The sequence below is a fragment of the Hylobates moloch genome, unplaced genomic scaffold, assembly GCF_009828535.3.
Source record: "Hylobates moloch isolate HMO894 unplaced genomic scaffold, HMol_V3 SCAFFOLD_14, whole genome shotgun sequence".
Classification (NCBI taxonomy): domain Eukaryota; kingdom Metazoa; phylum Chordata; class Mammalia; order Primates; family Hylobatidae; genus Hylobates; species Hylobates moloch.
In genome coordinates this window covers 55238067-55255708 of record NW_026652289.1, presented here as the reverse complement: position 1 = coordinate 55255708, position 17642 = coordinate 55238067, and the positions used below count along the sequence as shown (strand labels likewise).

The following is a 17642-nucleotide window of genomic DNA, read 5'->3' as shown; positions in this document are numbered from 1 at the left end:
TCATTTCTCCTAAGGCCTCAGGCACCTTCAAGTCGTTTGTAGAGGAGGCCTCAGGGCAAAGCCTCGGAGAAGTTGAGCAGCATGAGGAGGAGGCACAACGCCAACTCACAGGTCCGCACTGGGTTTCTCCCAACTCACCAAGCAGGGGGCCTTCTGGAGTGTGGAAACAACACACGTGGCCAAGACCCCAATCCAGAAGGCATGGCCAATTATTCCCAGGGACCCTGCCCAAGTACCAGCCATCCCAGGGCTGGCCCCAAGACCGAAAACTTGCACTGCAGAGCTGTTTCCCTCTGCTGTTAATTTAGACATTTACACAATAACAGATAAAGGTATTAAGTCAGGCAGAAATAAGCATGTCTTCTCCCAGAAGAAATAACCTTTCCACCATCTTTGATTCTTTACTGCAGGGAAGCCAGGAGGAAGAAAGTGGGAAAGAAAGAGATAAGCTTTCCTCCAGTCTTCAGAGGGTCTCGCTGTAAACCAAAGTGCCCCTGCCTGCAGAGGCCCAGGTTGCAAAGAAATTACTTCATAGCAAATTGTTTGTTTGTTTGCCAGACTCAAAATGGGGCTGTGAGTCAAGGAGAGGGTAGGGCCTGTTTTGCTGAAGGTGGGTGAGGCGGCTGTCCTACGTCACACTGCGTGGCAAAGGGCGGTTTCCAGAGAGTCAGCTTTTCTGCAGCTCCTTTGAAAGCCAAGCTCTTCAGGGCTTCAAGACAGGGCCTTATGGGGGATAAGGCCGGATGCCAAGAGGCCAACTTCAGCTCCTCTCTACCCCATGACCCACCACTCCTTTCTGTGGCCCCAGTACCCATATGCCAGCTGAGAGAACCCAACTAAGGCCTGAGGACCCATCCTCAGCTTCACACTTCACTACAAAGAATGCAGCACACCTGCTAATGAGTCATGGGCCCCAGGAGGATGGTTTCAGCATCTATGGGGTGCCCTAGAGCCGTGCATGCTCTACCCAGCCACATAGACCTCACTCAAAGACAGCTGTGTACACTCATTAGATGCCACATGCAGGTATCCCCATTCACACGCACAGTGCACAAACACCCCTCTATACACTCTGCTGTCATCCCTCTTCATTTAATCTCTTGAGAAAAACAAAAGAAAACAAATTTTTTTAACTGTGCATAGAAAGGCCACTGAGGGCTATGTGGCCCTCTGTACATAAAGCTAATAATACACCCAGGCTGGAGGAGTTTCTAAAATTAACAGAGCGGGTGCAAGGCGGCTGGGAATGCTGACTCGGGCGGGCCTGCCACTCCAACGGGTTTCTACACTCTCCCCAGCTCTAGTTCCCTCAATTACAGTCCAAATTTGAGAGCGTAATTAACAGGAGAATGTTTGCATTTAGTGGTCTTCATAAAACTAAATTGCATAAGGCAAAAACACCCATTTCCTCGCACTCTGACTAATGGTTTCAATCTCGAGCTTCCAGATGCTCAGGGATATTTCCAGCACTCGATCTGGGCTGGGGTCGGGATCCTGGATCATTCTTTCCCACAAACCACTACCCTGGAACATCACAGAGCTGCTGGAGAGACAGTATAATATGGTGGGAGGAGAGATGGGCCTGAAGTCAGGGTTCGATTCCTGCTCCATGGTTTACTAGCAAGTCACTTTACCATGCCACACCTCAATTTTCTTATCTGCTCAACGAGGATAACCACAGTACCTGACTAGCAGCACTGTCCTAAGGAGGAAATCAATTGATTTCTGTCAAATGCTCTGACCTATGCCCAGCTACGTTATGAAATGAGTAAATAAATCATTAAAATCAATAAATTTGCAGGAAAGAGGTTAGAGGGAGGAAGATCAAATCTCCCAGAGAAGAGCCACAGCAAAACATCTGCTGGGAGTGGGATCACAGAGGAGCCTGTAATAGACCCAGGAAAGCCAGTAGCAGGAGGCAAGGGCTACAGAGTCCCCCCAGCAATCAGACGATAGACCTATTTGCCTCAGCACACAGATGCCCTCACCTCCAGAGACTCATGGTCTCGTCAGAGCACAAGGCTTGGATAGAAGGCAACTGGGCAATGGTGTAAGAAACCATCCCAATGAGCCCGGGTATCCGTAAAAAGCCCAGGTATCCATAAAAATGGGATCCCGGTGGCCTAGAAGGGTGAGGCCGGGAAAGTGCTTCTGGAGGAGGTGAGAGGAGTTGGGTTTTGGGAACTGCCCTTGGCTTCTGGACTACCTTTCCTTACTCCTTGCCAGATGCTTGCACAGATGTCCGAAAGCCAGGCCCTGCCAGAGCCAGATATGACGTTCAACACCACGGACAGCGCCCAGCACACCTGCCAGCCCCGTCGTTCAGTGGGTTTAGCCAGGGGAAGGTGGCAACAGCTTCTACACTGGCATCCTCAGCTTGCTGGCCCCTCTTCATTTCCAATCCTGCTGGTCGACGCATCTCAAGTGATGCCTTAATATCTCTGGGCATTTTTACTGGGGGCTCCTTGGTGACTGAAAAGTCTTTATTCATAAAGACCCCAAAACACTTCACATGTATAGAGCACTTACTTTGGTTTTCCGTGCATTACTTCATTTATCCCTCACACCAGCACTATGGCTGCTGTTATTTTACAGATGATGATCTTGAGGCTGACAGAGAAGTGTCTGCCCTAGACTACACAGCTATTGAGGGACAGACACAAGATTAGGAGAAGTCTCTGGGACTCCAGAGTTTTGAGTTCTTGGGGTTGTGGGTACCCGAGAGGGATGTGGGAGGCATATATGCCTTTCTGACACCTTTACATCACAGTGGAAAGGCAGCCTACCACAGCAGGTGTGGCCCCTGCCCCAGAGACAAAAGAGAAGAGAAGACTGCAAAGAGGATTTGGGGGGCCCATGCTCCTGATGCTAGGGCTGTCTGAGGTAGAGGAAGTAGCACACCTCTCAAGTGCTAAAGGCACCCTGGCCATCAGCAATCATTCAGTCACGGTCACACACGTCCTATAGAAGGGAAAACGAAGGCTCACAAAGGAAGGACGAGTAACATTTCCAAAGCCTCAAGCTGGACGCCCAATGCTCCCTTATCACCTGGCCACCCCCAGAATCACTCATGAATAAATCTCACAATCCAGGGTGTGAATCCATGGTGATGGGTGTAATGCCCTGACAGGAAAGCAAGGGGCAGTCAGGCTCAGATATCCTGGAGTTGGCACATGCCTGAATTAGGGGCCCTAGTCTCTCCAAATCCAGAGGACCCTCCTCCAGCCCAGTGCCCTTTAAGTTAACAGGAGTCCTGGCCAGCAAGACACCAACTGGGCTCTGGAAGCCCCAGCAGCCCCAGGCTTCCAGACCTGTCTTATCTCAATCCTTACTTCCTACCTGGACCAATGGGTCCACCCAGGCAGGCAGGTGGCCTCTCAGCAGGAAGAGGCAACCTATAGGCTGACACTGGAGGGGCAGGTCCCATATGCAGAAAGAATGGGGGATGGCAAAAAGCCAAGCAGCCCATTACACCGATATCTGGAAATTTCAGGTTTTGGTGTGAGAGGAAGTTCATAGCCTCAAGGGAGCTGAGGAAGACATGATAGGAGGTGGCTGACCCTGAACTCAGGGACTCAAGGACTAGACTAAGGGCCCTCTCCTTCCCTGGAGGCCAAAGAGGATGGGAAGGGTGACAGAATGAAAGTAGGAAAAGTGGAGGTCCCAGCTAGGGATGACCTCCTTCAGCCTCTTCTTGTCCACACATACTCATGCTTGCCTTTGAGGACATATGCACATATATACATGCATGCACATGTGCACACGCACAGACATGAACATGCATGCACACACGCACACACACATGCACACCCACATGCAATACCATGAATATATTTTTTGTAAACACACTCTTGCCTTTTGCCCTCCTACATGCATCCATTTTTACACATGCATACTTTCTTGCATACATTTTGGCACAAATGATATCCATTGGGAATCCTGTCAGCTGGAAGAAGAATGTCATTGTTTTGTCATTAAAATATTTTCCACCTTTCAAGCTAGCTCTTCAACTCTGACCACTGAAGCCTCTGCACAGCCTGAGTCTTGGTTTTAGCTCCTAAAACACCATGGGTTCATGGAGGACAGGGGCCTTGTCTCAGACACCCATGTCCCTGCAGTGCTGACTGTAGCCCGTGGGTCTCCATGCTTTCTCCCAGGTGAGCAGCACACTCAATGCCCCATCTGTTACCCTCTCCAACTTTGCAGACAGCTCCCATTCAGTGCCAGTCGCAGCACCAGACCTGCATTCCTACCTGCCTACAAAATGCATCCACCCGGAGGGCCTGCTTTCTCCTACAGCCAATGACTCCAGAGCTGAACTCAGCATCATCCTCCTCAAAGCTGAATGGCACAGTTTGCATTTCAATAATCTAGGCTCAAAACCTCCCAGCCATCCCTTACTGCTGCCTCTTACCTCCCACCCACCCCTACAGCAACACCCCCAGCAGTCACCATGTCTAGTCTAGCTGCTTCCATGATAGCTTCTGCATCTGTCTCTCACCTGGACCCTTGCCCTGCCTCCTTTCTGGTCTCCAGCCTCCATTCTCCTTCTCTCCAACTCATATGCCCTCTGGGTTATCTTTCCCATTCCCTTGGTTTTCCAGATCCAGCAAAGATCCTGACACTGAAGACAGTGAGAATGGATGAGGATGGCAGTCAATACTTTTTGGACACTTACCATTTGCTAGGCACTAGTCTGAGTACCTTATCTGGACTACTTTATTTAATCTTCATTTAAAAAACCCCTATGAGGTAGATACTATGATTATGCCCATTTTACAGATGAGGAGACTGAGGTACAAGGATTTGAGAGATTTGCCATATATGGTGGGCCAAGTATTCAAACCCAAAGAATCTGACTCCAGAGGCCTACTTTCTAACCACTCCACAGAAATATCAATCTGGCTGGGGGTATTTTATTACTCCCAAACTCTATGCCTCCCCAAGCTCCTTGTCTCCCTCCCAGCTCTCTCTCCTGCGCTCTCTTCAGTGGCACCTGCATCCTTAACTTCTTCACAACCAGACCCCCCTGCCTCCCCGCTTAAGTGAACCCTAGTTGTGTCCTAATGACATCACTCTTCCAAATCCCTCATACCTCAGGGTCAGGGGTGAGTCAGCATCCTCCCCTCTCCCTACTGCTGCTACCTCCCGCCTGTGGCAGAAATGTCTACAAGATCTTTTGGGTATTCTTGTCATTTGCTGGCCATCCTTCCAGCACCCATCTGCCATCCTCAAGGACTTTGGCAATGCTAGCACCTGGTTCACAACCTCCTGTTCCACTCCAAATCCTGTGATCGTCCTGGGTGACTTCTACTCCATATCATCGACCCAGACAACACCTTGGCCTCTTGGTAGCTTGCCGCCCTGACTCTAACAATCCCACCTCAATGGTCCATTCCAAAGCGCACCCTTGACCACGTCACCACCTCCAGGTGCTGCATCTCTGCAGTCCTCTTGTACACCCTGCCCTTCTTTCCTGACAACTCTTCTATTCAGTTGTGCTGCACCTGTTTTTCAGAGTCCTGGGAATATCCAGTCTGCTGACTCCTCTGATCCTCTCATCAGAACCCTCCTGCATCCTCCCAACCACCCTTCACCCCAGACACGATGGTCCAGCTCATTCGCCTCTCTAAAACCAACGCCTTTAACTCCCATGCCCCTCCTCCTGGCACCGTCATGAAATCCCAGCCCCAGGCAAGGACCACCATCAACCCTTTTCACGTTCACATGGGAGCTGTGTAGAGAATCCCACAACCTCAGACCAGTCCTACTAAATATCCAAGTTTCTTAGCTCCTCATGCCTCAATGTCCTCATCACAGCCTCATTCACAGCCCTCATCTCTGTCCCCTGATCCTTCCAGGAGAACCTAGTAAACTTTCCTGCCCATTCCCCATAGCTGCTATTTCAAATTAATTCCTCTCTCCTCAAAGCTCTGAAACCATCACTTTTTCTCTGAGTCAGCAGATAACACCACTTTCTACATCACAGAGAAAAGCAAAGCTGCCAGAGTGTCCCCTTCCTCTTTCTGCCACCTTGAAGCATCTCCCCAATCCCATCTCCTCTTCCCAGTCACAAGGGAATCAGCGGCTCTTCTACCTGCCCTTTTGATACCATCCCCATTTCCTCCCCAGGGACCTTAATCTACAGAAGATTCCCTCTCTCTCTCCCATCTGTCTCTCTCCACTGATCCTTTCCCATCAGCTTTTCCTTTTAAGCTCTCTAAACTTAAAAAAAAAATCCCTCCATGAACCCCTGCTGTCTTATCTCTTACCAGGCTCCTTGAAGGAGGTGTCACCGTCCCCACACTCTCGCTTTCATGCCCCTCACCCAGCGCTCCTCTCCACTCCACTTGATCTTAGCCAAAAGGCCGAGAAGCGATGCTGCTCTCCACTCCTCAGCACGTCACCAATATGCACCCTGCTGCTAAATCCAATGGTCACTTTCCAGTCCATTTCCTCCTGGCCTTTAGCATCATCTGGCCCTGTAGACCATTCTTCCCTGCAGACAGTCTCCTCCTTGGCTTCCAAGGTGGCCCGCTCCACTGGCTTTTCTCTGTTCTCACTGCCTCTCCTTTCCCTCCCCTTGAACGGCCTCCTTTCCCTCAGCATGACCTTTCCATGTTTTTGCTCCTTGGGGCCCTCATCTCTTCCCGCTCTATGCACTCTTTCCAGGTGATTTCACCGACTTCCATGGCCTTGTTATTCTGCTGCCTTGTAAACCATACCCCTCTCTTGAACTCTACACCCATGCATCCACTTGCTGACTACATGTCTACAACTGGATGTCCCACGGGAACCTCACCTTTGCCATATTCAGACAGGGCTTCACAGCTTCCTCCACACTCTTGTGCTCCCAGAAAATGGTACCACCAGGCATCCAAAAGTATATCCCAGAAACCTCAGAGTTATCCTTAACTCTTCTATCTCCCTTGCCTTCCAACACCTCATCATGTTGGATCCAACGTGTCCCATCGACCCACCATAGGGACTACTCCAACAGCTTCCCAGCTGAGCTCCTGGCCAGTCCAGGACCTCACGTGCCTCAGGGTCAGGGCTGGGGCCAGCACCCTCCTCCAATCCACTCTCCACACTTTGCTAAGCCCCAAATCCTTCTGCGTTTCCCATCACCTCTTAAATGAAATCCAAATTCCTCACTGTTGTCCCCAAGGCCTTTCCTGCCCTGGACTCTGCCTCCTTCTCCTGCTTTGATGCTCCCCGTTCCTCTCCTTGCATACTGTGCTGCAGACAGACTCGGCAGCCTTCGGTGTCCCCAACGCATGGTGCTTTCTTTGCCTCTGGGCTTTCCTACATGCTGTCATCTCTGCCTGGAACTCTTCTCCCCACTTGTGCCCACCTAGCCCCCTTGGTTCACAGGAGGCATCACTTCTCCTGGGAAGCCTTCTTTGTATCCTAGGAAATCCGGTTAACTGCCCCTCACGGGCGCTGCCCTGGCATAGTACTTATCATGTTATAAGAAACTGTGTGTGTGACAGTCTAACTTGCCATCACTGACTCTCTGAAGTCGGCACAATACCTTTTATACGGTAGGTCCTCATAAATATGTGAATGGGTGGAAACATACGAGTGAGTGGATGGGGGATGGGTGAACAGATGACTGCATGCCATGCATGCCTCAGGAGTGCATGCCAAAGGCTGAGTGGCAGGGAGCCCAGCAGAAGCCACATGACGCGGGCAGCCCTCAGAAACAGATTCCTTCCCACCAGGCTTCCACAAGCCTCCGACAATCAGGGAAGAACTTAGCACATCCAAACCCCCAAGACTCACAGCAGCAGCCCTCGGCAGGTGGTCCCACCCGGTGCTGAGGATCATGGTGGAAAAGTGACAGAGAAAGAGCGGAGGCATTGAAAGTGGGGGAGAAGGCAGGTGAACAGACATGGGCCAGAAGAAACAGGGGGCCTGGGGTCTCCGACAGGACGGGATGAGAGAGAGCTGGTCGGGGGACCTTGTGGATAAAGACTGCAACCAGGGCCCTGACTGCATTTCCAGCCTGAGCTGTGCAGGCGGTGGGGGCAGAACCAACCACCCATAATAAGCCTCCTCATTATGGGTACACCCCCTTGGCCCTCCTCTACCCCACCTCCACCACAGGGGATTTTAGAAGTTCTCCCTTCTTCCCAAATAGGCCTAGCACCAAGACTCAGGAGCCCTGAGGAAGGGATGAAGGAGGCAACTCCACTGCTCTCCCGGAATCCCCCCATTCCCCAACCAGACAGACCCAGGAGTCGTCTTAGGGCTCCCCCTACTGTGAGCTCCCCAAGGGCAGAAATGATTTCTCTTCCTTTTCCAAGATGGGAACACACAGTTGGACAAGGGATGGGGAGGAGTCTCAGTAACATTATCTTATTGTTAAATGGATGGATGGACAGATGGATGGATGGATGGATGGATGGATGGATGGATGGATGGACGGACGGATGGAAGACTGTTGCCAGAAGAAGAAAAGACTGCCAAAAATAAAATGAAAAAAGAATTCACTAAATCATTAACATTGATGATTTCTAAGGGTGGGAATATATCGTGACTCTGAGTTTCTCCATTTCACCTTTCTACATTTTCCACCTTCCCCATAACAGGCAGATATTACCTTTATAATCAGAAACATTCATCTACCTTTAAACAATGGCCAGCGCCCTGTGCTGTGAGGGGTCCTCTAACATGTATCAGGGGAGAGACACGACCCTGGTCCCCAGACAGCTCCTGAGTGGTCAGCAGAAATATGTGGCAAAGTCATTGCTGTGCCCGGGAGGTCAGGATGAGAAGATGTTTTGGAGATCAATGATGAAGGTGGAGAGAGGGCGGTTGTCTGAAGAGCAGGTGTAATAGGCAAAGGAGGATAGCTTAACATCACACGCATGTCAGCCCATGACACAGATACATGGCATGCATGAGGATGCCTTTCCTGCCTCCCCTCCCCACACCTTGATAACTGTTTGAAAGCACCTATTACTCCCCCTCTGCACCCCCTACCTGTCTAGCTCCTCTTTACCATTCTCTGAGGCAGAGCCACTGTCACCCCCTTCACCATCCCACACCCTAGAAGGAGCTGCCTCTCTGGTGATGGGGGAGTGTTTTGTCCAGGGTGAGCAGGAGTCCTCCCTGCCTGTGTCCTGGGGCTGGCATCTTAGCCTCCCCCTGTACCCTCAGGGTTGAAATCACCTCCCACGGCCTTCTTGAGCCAGGCTGGGTGCTCAGCTCAGGTCTCTGGAGGGAAATACACCCCCACCCACTGCGTCCTTCCTGCCCAACCTCCCCTCGCTGTTCTTCCCTAACCCCAGGGTCTCCCCACCACAATAGATAAATTGCTGTCTTCCTCCCACCCCCACCTGGCCACTAGGGCTCTATTTTTAACCCACCTCAAAATCTCTGACTCAGAATCACAGGGCTCCCAGGTAAGCTGCTCCCTTGGCTGCCTAGGGCTGCCTCAGACACAGTCCGATTTAGAGCCAAGGGCATCTGGGGTTTGGTTTACAAGCGGGTTGTTTGGATTTGGGTGTACCTTTATTTTCCAATTTTTCTATGTTTATCAATATTTGAGGAACAAAGTTTGTTTCGTTTTGTTTTTCTTAAAACCCAATGATGACCCTTTACCCCACCTCTTCTAAGGTACCTCCCCATCCTGGGCTGACGTCCTGCCTGTCAGGATGCAATGAGAGCTGGCCTCAGCCTCTCCCCAAGGAGAAGGTGAGCTGTGTGAGGGCGACAGCTGACCCAGTCTTCTCTTCTTGGCCTGCAATCCTTCAGCCATACAGCACAGTGCCCCTCACACTGGAATGTGCACACACATCACCTGGGAACTTTCTGAGCTGCTGACTTGGTGGACTTCAGTCGGCTGTGGGGTGGGGCCAACATCTGCACTGTTAACAAGCCCCCAGGTGATGCTGAGACTGCTGGTGCAGGGACCACATTTCTGTGTGGCCAGGCTATTGTAGATGTATGGTGGCTAGGTGCTCTGCTGTGAGGCCTTGGGCAAATCACTTAACTTCTCTGAGCCTGTTTTCTAATGTGCAGGATGAGAATGTTAATCCCCACCTCACAGGAGTCTAGGAAGATCAAATGAGATAATATTTACAATATGCTATATGGCATAAATACTCAATTCAAGTGGGCCATCATCCCCATCATCATCATCATCATCATCATCATCATCCCCGTCATCATCATTCTATGGCCATTAAGATGCAGGTCCTGGCCTGAGAGCTAAGAGGATCCTGAGGGACACAAATGGTCCCACCTCAAGAAGCCCTCAGTATAGAGGATGGACAGACCCACCCAACGGGGGAGCTGAAAATCCAGGCCAGCTCCATGGGCAGATGGGGCCATGAGCCAAGGGAAGGGAATAAGAGGGTTGATGCAGAATCTCTGACTCTGTATCCCTTAGGCTGGGGATGGCCAGAGGGGAGGAGAAATTCAGCCAGGCTTGCTCCAGAAAGGAGCAGGGGGCAGCATGCCCTGTTGGGTACTAAAGCCTCAAAGAGGAGGCAGGCGCCCAAGTAGGTCCACTGGTCAGGAGACGGCACTGTGGCTAGAGCCCAGGGGTTACAGGAAGGAGGCCTATGCTATGCGATGGAAGGTGTCCGGGTCAGGGGCCTGAGATTCTCAAGTTCTAGTCCCATCCCTGTCTCTAACTTGCTGTGTGACCTTGAATAAGTCCCTTCCTCTCACTGCCTCTTCCTCAGTTTCCCCATTGGCACAACACCAGGATGGAGCTAGACATCTCTAAAGATAGGCTGAGTTCCACGAATCTCTGCAGTGCAGAGGCTAAAGAGGTCAGCCAAGGGCAGCTGGCCAGATCGACAGCTCACTCACGGAAGAAGGCGCATCTCAGGGAACCCTGACACCTCAGCTCCCAGCTCTGAAGAGAATGTGGGAGACATCTTGAATGCCAGCTTGAGAACTCAGGGCTCTTCCAGGGTACATGAGGGGCTGGGAAAGTTATAGAGGAAGAGAATTCCTTGAGAAAGGGACTGCAGTCGCACCTTCTCAACAGCACAGTGAGAACAGGCCTGGGCAAAAGAAATACTCTGAGATGAAAACCCATTGTTTATCTGATGGGCTAATTCCTCCTCTGCAGACCCTATGTTTGTACATGCAGAAACACACCAGTGAACACGTACATGCACATGCGCACACACACACACACAAACTGCACAGCAGGGAACATCTGCTCTGCAGTGCTCCAAGGTGCCCGGATGCATATTCTCTCAGGCCAGGGCCTAACCTCTGGGTGCTTCACCCAGTGGATAAGACCACCGGGGAAGATGGGGGAGGGAGCAAGCAGTTGGAGAACTTCTCAGTCGAGCTTACAAGAATCAAAGAAGGCTCCAACACCACTCCCCCAGGAACCTTCTGTCCTCCCACTCAGGAGATTGGAACAAAAATAGAATATTGTTGTGGAGTGGCACGGGAGCACACCCTCTGGGGAAATTAGGTGGGAGAGCTCACCTGCTCCCACAGGAAGGCACTGCCAGCAGCGGGAGGAAACAGGCTTGAGGGGCAACATGAAGCACTGGAAATGGATTTGGGGCAGAACGTCTTTGTTTTTTGCTTTTTTTTTTTTTTTTTTTTTTGAGATAGGGTCTCACTCTGTAGCCCAGGCTGGAGTGTAGTGGTGCAATCTTGGCTCACTGCAGCCTCGACCTCCCTGGGCTCAAGCCACACTCCTGCTTGAGCCTCTGGAGTGGCTGGGACTACAAGCACACACTACCATGCCCAGCTAATTTTTCTTTTTCTTTCTTTTCTTTTTCTTTTTTTTTTTTTGGAGAGGTAGGGTCTTTACATGTTGCCCAGGCTGGTCTTTAACTCCTGGGCTCGAGTGATCCTCCTGCCTCAGCCTCCAAAAATGCTGGGATTACAGGAGTGAGCCACAGTGCCTGGCCTGGGGCAGAACTTCTTAAGGCAGGCAGCATTGGTCATAGAAGGGGCTAACAAGAAGGCCATAGGAAGGCTTCCCTATAAAGAGTAGCTAAATACTGACTCTGTGAGGGTCTACACCGCCCCTTTTTGATGGGATGGAGCTTGAGGCCAAACAACAAGGATTCTCTGGGGTATCTGGGGACACAGAGCTGGAGGGAACGTGCTGCCTTCTCTCCAGGAAAACACAGTCTAACAAGGAAGGTGAGTGGGGCCATGTTCTCTGAGGTCCCTTCTGGCCTCAGAATTTTATGATTTTGACTCCTCACAACCCGCAAGGAAAAAAAGGGTATAAAAGCTCCCTGGAGAGGGAGGCCTATTACCAATGGGGCTGGATGTTGGGCTAAGAAGGCAGGATTTTACCCCAAGCTCTGGGGAGCCACCACAGGACTAAGGCAAATGCAGAGCCATCAGAGAACTGCAGGCTGTTAGTGCAGATGGGGGCTTGGGGATGCCCAGCTCATTGGCTCCCAAAGTGATGGAAGCAGAATCACCTGAGTGCTTCCTAAAACTGTACCTGCCCGGCCTCACCCAGGGAGCCCAAGCATCCATGATCACATAAGCACCCAGATGACTCTTCAGCGGCTGCCAATTTAGGCTTTGGGATCTTGCTAACACCCAACCCCTCTCTGGTCCCATTTTCAGAGGAGGAAAGCAAGACTCAGAGAGGTGAGGCCTCAGTTAAGGCCACACAGCTGGGCGGCACAGAGCCAAGTCTTCTACTGGTCGGATTCACAGGCTTGTCCCCTAGACTCTGTCCCCAAGAGCTACAGAGCAACCCAATGGGATGATGATGCCCCAGAGCCTCTGGGACACGTTGAACAGCTTTTCCTGTTTCCTTCCTCTGCCAATCCCAGAGTGGATGATCCCGCTGGCCTGTCCCACAGGGCCCCTCCACCCACAGTCATCTAGTGTGCCCTGCAGTCTGCATGGGTCCTCACACTCTGAGCTCTTCTGAGGCCAGGTCTGAGCTTCCAGGAGGGGACTGCTCCCTAGGAGGGGAGGCTGGGAGGACAGCATGGTTGAGGCCCTTTCCAGGATGACATTTCAGTTCATTTTCATTAAGCTCCTGCTGCATCACTTCCTGGGAAGGATGACCCGGAAACAAAGAAAAGAAAGCCTGGCCTCCACCCACGGAGGCCGCGACCTAATGGAGGGAGGGCCTTCAAGAGGCCTCACCAATATGACACAACGTGCCAGGAAGACCCCCAGCCCCGCTCCCCAGGACAAGGGCCGGCAAAGCCTCCACAAAACAAGGCCCCTAGGTAAGAGATCTTCCATGTGTCCCTGGCCCCCAGGGACTGCAGAACTCTAGGATCATGACTGGCTGGACCTCGGTGACAGAGCCAGAAGGAGGGAGGGAGATTCTCAAAAGCTCTACTGGTCAGCAGCGCTGTCCTTGCCCTGCTGGCTCAATTTGTGCTAATGGGGTCAGGAGTCAGGGCTCAATACCTATTTGGCCAATTAGCTCTGCTCTCTTCTCAGCCTCAAACTGAGCCCCGACCATGGACACTGAGAGAGGAGAGGAGCTTGCTGAGGTCACCCAGCAGAACAGGATGAGGTTCAGGAGGGGAAACTGAGGGTGGGAGGGGTGGGCAGTTCTGGGCAGGCTGGCTCAAGATGGAGGACCCAGGGCTCTGGGGCGGGCCAGCCCCCACACTGCAGGAAGCCAGGCCCCAGGGGGAGTCTCCCCTGCTGGACCAAGTTTCTTCTAAAAGGTGCTAATGACATGAACGGGACCTGTGGACCTGAGGGTCTTTCCTGTCTTTGGGGAAGGGAACAAGTGCCCTCACATCCTCTGAGGATACTGGAGGTGGGAGAAACCCATGGCTGACTTTGGCATACAGTGGCTGGGGACTCACATTAATCATTAACAGGGGCTGCTCTAGCCTCCAACGGGGAACTGCAGGGTAATTACTTCTGGGCTCCAGGCCACACGCTCAGTGACATTATTGCAGGCAACACCTGCCTTCTGGACCTAGTACGGCAGGAGAAGTGAGTCTTCTCAAAGGCTGTGCAGCTAGGACCAGGGTGCACACACACACACAGGCAAACACACCACACGTACTCAGATGGCAGCACAGGCAGCCCGCTCAGAGTCCTGGAGGGTGAAGGGCAGGGACTAAGTAGTGCAGGTTAAAGGAGGCAGGTTCTGAATAAGCAGCCCCCAGCACCTGCCAACACCCACCCCAGCCAGGCGGCCCTTAGCTTAAACTTCCAAGAAAGTGCACAGAATGGTTCTCTCTTTCCTTCAGATCCAGCTCAGAGTCACTTCCTCCAGGATGCCTTCCCTGACCATCAATCCATATTGATCTATTGCTCACCTGCCCTCCCATAAACCAGAAGTGGAATCCTACTCTCCACTTTGCCACCTCCAGCCCCCTTAATGGTGAAAGCAGTCTTGGAATGGGTGATATGGTATTCTGGAGGGCATGAGTCCCTTAGCTTGCCTCTCCCCAAGCCCAGAGGATAATGTATTAGACAGCCCCCATTATGTATTAATTTCTGAAAGCCTCGTTCACGCAGACATAACACATCCACCCACACAGATAAATGCTTAGACAGACACAAAATCATCAGCAGCCAATTATCAGGCCCCCGCAGCTGCCGTGATCAGACCTGGAGGCCCCGCTGCTTGCTCTGCAATTTGTGGTAGCCCAGAGCTGGGGGAGCAGTGAGTGGAGGGAGTCCCCCTATCCAGCCGGCACGGCTTGAGGTCCAGCCCTGACCCTGAGGGCGCCTGAGCTTGCTGCCTGGCTGAGAACACCAAACACCAGCCCCAAACAATGAGAGAGCAGAGTTGGGTGGGGAGCTGTCACGTGTGAGATGTGGTGGCTCTGGCATCAGCAGTGGTGGCTCTGTTGTTTATTTATAATTTGTACTTTACCTCCCAGAGAGGACCAGAGGCAGCTGGCTCAGACACTAAGAGGTGTAGGAGCTCAGGGAACTTAGGGAGAGCTTCCTAAAGGGGTGCGGGGCACAAAGGTAGAGTCCCGAGCCTTGGTACCTCCGGAAGGGCACCGAAATTGGCTCAAAGGCTTTGCACAAGCATGCCAGTTCCTGACCTTAGACCAAACCCTTCCCTTGGCCACAGACTTAGCCCTGACCCCAGCCACGGACTGAACCCAAATCCTGGTTACACACTGAGCCCCGAACATTGTCAGAAACTGAGTTCTAGCCATGGTCACAGAATGAGCCCTGATTCTGGTCACACACTGAGTCCTAAACCACAGATCAACTCCACTTCCTGACTTTTCTGAAGTCTATCATGAATAGATCACGTGACCATTTCTCTGGTGGATCAGAGAAAGATATCACTGGACACTTGCCCCTTCTCCTCTGAACCCCAATCACCCCCATCCAGGAACAGGGGCATTAATGGCACCCAGATATGGTCCTCAAACCCCAAAGGTCTCTAGCAGTCAGGACCTGCCCAGGAAGAGGAGGTGAGCCAGCATCCCAGCCCAGCATCCTCAGAAACAGCATCCCCAGATCTGGGGTCAGGACAGCATGTCTCAGCCACCAGACTCTGCATCTTCAGAAAGGGGAAGACTCCCTTCTCATGGGAGCAGCCTAAATTATGATGGGATCCTGAAAATACCTATCATCCCAGAAAGACAGGTACGAAGCTAGAGTGACAAGAAAAAGCTCCAACTGACAGGACCATGCAGGAAAAGCCTTCCCTGTGAACCCTCTGGCTGGGAAGCTGGGGGTGGACTTAAGCTTGAAGACCTTTGCAGACAGACGTTACACAACCCACTTGGTCTCTGGTTTCGCCTCTGGCATACTCTGTGACCTTGAGCCAGTTGCTCCCCCTCTTTGCTTCTCTGCTCCCCATCTGTGAAACAAAGGCTCCAGGCCAGGGGCTTGCTAAGGCCTCTCCAGATCTGATATTCTGACACCTGATCGATTTCCTGTGCCTGCTGACTATCCCTTTCTGAGCCCCTCCTCGATGTTTTAATTCTCAGGAGAATGTTTTCTTGAACTACTTGTGTAATTAAATTTTTTAAACACTAACATAAAAGAAGGAGGAGTGTCAAATTCCAGTTCTGATATTCATGGCTGCATGATTTGGGGGACCCCTCTCTCTCTCTCCTTTCCTCGTCGGAGGCTTATCTGTAAATTGGTGATATAAAACTATTTGGGGGCCATCGTGAAGAATACATGAAACGGGAGATATAGAGCTCCCAGCACAGCCTGGCACACAGTAGATGCTTTGTAAATGGTGGTTACTGATCTGTGAACCCACCTGGCTTTAGTCTCTGTTGATTTGAGTCTAGGGCTGTAAACCCCGAAGCCTACAGGGGTCAGGCAGCTAAATGGCATGAATGACATGGCTGGGTGTAAGACAGTGGCCTTAGCGACAGCTGGGGACCTGCACAACTGCAGAGCAAAAGCCAATGTAAAGGAGGCAGCCTCTAGTGTCTCCTTCAGCTCCCCGCTGTGGAGTGGGAATGTGGGGCCAGGGCTGCCAGGGTTTCCAGTTTTTCAAGAGAAGCCTGAGAGCCATATTTTCATGTTACAGCTTTCCATTTAAAAACATTGGCTCAGATTTGTTATGACACACTATGCTGGCCAAACAGAGCACATCTGGGTGCTGTATTTGGTGCAAGGGATGCTGCTTGGCAACCTCTGATCGAAGTACTGCTCAGTCTTATCTTGAGCGCCCACGGTGACGGGGAGCTCACCACCTCTCTGTGCTGCCTCCCGCCTCAGATCCGAGTGGGTGCTGATGGTACAGTGTCTCCCAGTGGCTTCCCAGCCCTTAGGACTGCAGACTTCTAGGGCCCTGGCAATGCCTCCTCAGTAAAGAAGCCTAGCTGGCAGAGAACATCCTCTCCAAAGCCAACACAATGCCCCTGCCCGCCCATGGCCCTCTCTGTCTGGGAAATGTGGATTCTTCAGCATCCCCTGGGCGAAAGCAAGACTGTCTGGCCGGCCTCAGTAGCCCTTCTATTAATTAGCAACTGGCAGTCGCAGCTTTGTAAGAGCCCTTGAGCCAAGTGAGTGTGTGCAGGAGCCGGCTGCCTCCTCAACTCTATGACAAGCCCCCAGGGGACTGGGGCTGGACCTTCTGCTCTGAGTGAATTCCTCCATGGTGGTCAGTGTTGTGGCAGGCACAAGGGCCACTCAGGCTGCTATGACACTTGTCAGCCCCATCATTTGTATGGAAGCTAATGGCTTTCAGGGTAGGAGGGGGCAGGGAGAAGTGACAAGCAAGCCCAGCCCCCAGGGAAGGCTGCTGGGCATAGCCTGGGGCAGGGAAGGAGGACATAAGATTGGGAAGAAGGCCTGGATGCCTCTGTCCTCCTCTCAGCTGGCCCCTGTCAGAGCCACTGGCTCCCCTGCTCAGTCACCTCTGCGCTCATACTGACATCTGCTCCTTTCCAGAAATCTCATTGCAATGCAGCAGTCACAGTACACCCTGCGCCTTCTCCCCAGCCAGGCCCACCCCTCTGGCCCTTTGGATGGGAGAAAAGCTGCAAAAGTGGTGGGACAGGATGGATTAATGAGGGTCCTCTGGCCACCCAGCTTCTTCTCTTCCTGTTCACACCCATCCCAAAAGACAGCATGCAGGACCAGCAGGGTCCAAGCAGCAGTGCAGGAAAGGAGGAAGAGCAGACTATGAATCCCACACCCCCACACTGGCAGGCAGACCTCTGTGGCTCGGCTCAGCCCAGTTCACAGACTTCGCCCTGCCACGCTGAGTC

General features: G+C 52.1%; 1 protein-coding gene across 1 annotated transcript in view; it reads right to left on the bottom strand.

The window, feature by feature from the left end:
- Positions 1-17642, bottom strand: part of HCN4 (hyperpolarization activated cyclic nucleotide gated potassium channel 4) — a 46271-nt gene that overhangs the window by 22259 nt on the left and 6370 nt on the right. The window lies entirely within an intron of this gene.